Here is a 4,069-nt window from a genome sequence, read left to right on the forward strand (position 1 = left end):
AGAAAATTATAACAATTATCTACTTCAAATCGTTTTAACCTTTTATTTAGTCATAAAATAATTGTTTCAGTTCATACAAGCTTATTCAGAATAAATTAATATTAAATTATTAACATTCAAAAAATTAATAAGAAATAGATTTAAAAAAATAAATCTGTTTATCGAATAATTTTAAATAGTTATTACTATTTGAATAATTATCTATTTAAAATCTTAAAACCTTTTGGTTTGTCATAAAATAATTGTTTCAGTTAATACAAGCTTATTTCAAATAAAATAATATAAATTTATTAATATGAAGACAATTAATAAGTAAAAGTTTAAAAAAATAAATATGTTTACCGAACAAGTTCAAATCATTATGACTATTTGAGCAATTACTTATTTCAACTTGTTATGACTTTTTGTTTTGTCATAAAATAATTGTTTTTATTCATACAAATTTATTCGGATCAAAATAATTTTAATTTATTAATATTTTGACAATTAATAAGTAAAAGATTTTAAAAAATAAATACATTTACCGAACAAGTTCAAATAGTTATGACTATTTGAATAATTATCTATTTCAAATTATTATGACCTTTTTTTTGTAATAAAATAATTTTTTCAATTCATACGAGCTTATTTAAAGTAAAATAAAACTAATTTATTAATATTTCAAAAATTAATGAGTAAGAGAATTAAAAAAAATTCGTTTACTGAATAGTTTAAATAGTTATGATTATCTAAATAATTATCTATTTCAAAATATTATGACCTTCTGTTTTATCTTAAAATAATTGGTTCTATTTATGCAAGCTTATTTTGAATAAAATAATATAAATTTATTAATATTTCAAAAATTAATAAGTAAAAATTTAAAAAATAAATATATTTTCTTAACTCGTTCAAATAGTTATAACTATTTGAATAATTATATATTTCAAATCATTATAACTTTTTGTTTTGTCATAAACTAATTATTTCTATTCATACAAGTTTATTCATAATAAAATAATATTAATTTATTAAAATTTCAAAAGTTAATAAGTAAAAGATTTAAAAAATAAATCTATTTACTGAGCAAGTTCGATTAGTTGTGATTATTTGAACAGTTTTTTATTTCAAATCATTATAAACTTTTATTTTATCATAAAATAATTGTTTCTACTCATATAAGTTTATTCAAAATAAAATAATACTAATTTATTAATATAAAAAAATTAATGAGTTGAAAACTTAAAAAATTAGTCTGTTTATCGAACAAATTCAAAAAGTCATATCCTTTTGAATTATTATCTATTTCAAATTATTATGACATTTTGTTTTATCATAAAATAATTATTTTTATTCATACAAAATTATTTAGAATAAAATAATATTAATTTATTAATATTTCAAAAATTAATATGAAATTTAAAAACTAACTCTGTTTATTAGACCAGTTCAAATTGTTATGACTATTTGAACAATTATCTATATCAAATTATTATGATCTTTGTTTTATCATAAAATAATTGTTTTTGTTCATACAAACTTATTCAAAGTAAAATATTGCTAAACTAATAATATTCTAAAATTAATAAGTAATAGATTTAAAAAATAAATATGTTTACCAAACTAGTTCAAATAGTTAAGGCTATTAGAACAATTATTTATTTCAAATCATTTTGACCTTTCATTTAGTCGTAAAATAATTATTTTAGTTCATAAAAGTTTATTCAAAAGAAAATAATACTACTTTATTATTATTTCAAAAGTTAATATATATGAGATTTAAAAAATAAATCAATTTACTGAATAAGTTCAAATAATTATAGTCATTTAAACAACTATCTATTTTAAATTGTTATTACCTTTTGATTTGTCATAAAATAATTATTTTTCAACATACAAGCTTATTCGAAATAAAATAATATTAATTTACTAATATTTCAAGAATTAATAAGAGATTTTAAAAATAAATCTGTTTATCAAACCAGTTTAAATAGTTATAACTATTTGACTAATAATCTATTTCAAATTGTTATAACCTTTAGTTCATAATAAAACAATTGTTTCTGTTTATATAAGCTTATTCACAATAAAATAATACTAATTTAGTAATATTATGAAATTAATAACTAAGAGATTTAAAAAATAAATCCATTTGTAGAGCCAATTCAAACAGTTAACACTATATGAATAATTATTTATTTCAAATTATTATGACTTTTTATTTTGTTATAAAATAATTATTTCAGCTCATACAAGCTTATTCGAAATAGATTAAAGCTAATTTATTAATATTTTAAAAATTTATAAGAGATTTAGAAAATAATTCTATTTACCCAACCAATTCAAATAATTATAACTATTTGAATAATTATCTATTTCAAATCATTATTACTTTTTATTTTGTCATAAAATTATTAATATAAGTCTATTCAAAATAAAACAATACTAATTTATTAATATTTAGAAAATTAATTAGTAAGAGATTTAAAAAGTAAAATTGTTTACTAAATCATTTCAAATAGTTTTGTCTATTTGAATAATTATTTATTTTAAATCATTATAACATTTTATTTTGTCATCAAACAATCAGTTATGTTCATACTATTTTATTCAGAATAAAATAATACTAATTAATAATATTTCAAAACTTAATAACCAAGAAAATTAAAAAATAAATCTAATTGTCGAATTAGTTTAAATAGTTGAGACTATATGAATGATTATCTATTTCAAATCGTTGTAACATTTTCTTTTGTTATAAAACAATTGTTTTTATTCAACATCCATTATGTTTTTATTTTAAAAACATTGTCTTTGTTAAAATTTCAAACTTTCAAAAATAAAATTTTAATATCTACTATATTTTTTATCTAAAAATGTGGTCTTTGTTAAAATTTTAAAATTTTGAAAATATAGTTTTAACATTCACTGTCTTTTTAAACTTAATATTTGTTAAAAGTATAAATAAAAAAAATCATATTTATTTTATAATTTTAAGAGACTAGAAAATAATAGTCTAAAAAAGCAATTGAGGGTAAATGAGATAAAATTTTTAATTTCTTTCTAGAATCTAAAAAAACTCAAGGAAAGGAAAATTTTTTATTCTCCTAATTTTTCTTTTTTGACACTATTAAAAATTTTAAAAAATTTTAAAAATTATATTTTGTAAACCAAACTAAAAAATTAAATTACTAAAAATAAAATTTCAAAAAAAAATCTTATTTTATTTAAATCGAACGTTAGCTAACGATGACCAGGCTAAGGCTTAGAACCAAACTCATGTGGTCTTTGCATTTTGTTTTCATTGGTGGGCCTTACATCGAGAAAATCCATAATCACATACGGTTAAGAATTTTGATATCCCAAGAGTGGGTCCATTAAAAAAGTAATAAAATTTTAATTTTAACGATTAAAATTCAATTCTCCATAATTTAATTTAAAATCTAGAATTTTTGGACTTCATGTATCAGACCTATTTACAAGGTTAAATGTTGAGATTCTAAAAAAGCAAGGTCCTACGCGCCAATGGTTTTCGACCACTAGTGGGACTTAGGATGAGGTAGACTACTTCTAGGTGACAACCAACCATATTTCCCACATAGCTTAGGAACTGAACACTAAAAATTTTCATGTATACAACAATCGTTCTGGACATCGATAAAATTGAAAGGATAGAGAGAAGATTAGCATACCCTTACATAGGGTTGACATACACAAATCGAGAAATGGTCCATATTATTTTCAATTTTTTCCCTTAATTTTTCTGCCTCCTTTTTGGCCATTTTACCTGTTCTGTTTCCATCTTTTCCCTGTTTTCTTTGCATTTTATGTGTTCAATACTTTCTAATACTTTAGGTCCTAGAATTTGCTAAAATTCCTTTGTTTTTATTGAATTAGAAATAAAGATTAAACTATTTTTTTTTTGTTTTGGGTTACTGTGGGAGCTTATTACATATTAAACTTCAAGAATTTAGCTTCAGATATTGCGAGAAAATCAGGTATTGCTGAATATTAACTGATAAACTAGCTCATGCTACTTTAAATTTAGTTAGGTCTGAAATGGTTGATGTTTTGTAACGATTCGAGGTTA

General features: G+C 19.5%; 1 non-coding gene across 1 annotated transcript; it reads left to right on the forward strand.

Annotated features, from left to right (window-relative positions):
* Positions 1-3,613: 3,613 nt before the first annotated feature.
* Positions 3,614-3,719, forward strand: LOC149518791 (U6 spliceosomal RNA). The gene has a single exon (XR_016342535.1). It is a non-coding gene; the product is annotated as a U6 spliceosomal RNA (small nuclear RNA).
* The last annotated feature ends 350 nt before the right edge of the window (positions 3,720-4,069 follow it).

Source organism: Durio zibethinus, chromosome 5 (genome assembly GCF_047325235.1).
Source record: "Durio zibethinus cultivar Kanyao isolate XHJ-2024 chromosome 5, ASM4732523v1, whole genome shotgun sequence".
In the NCBI taxonomy this organism is placed as follows: Eukaryota; Viridiplantae; Streptophyta; class Magnoliopsida; order Malvales; family Malvaceae; genus Durio; species Durio zibethinus.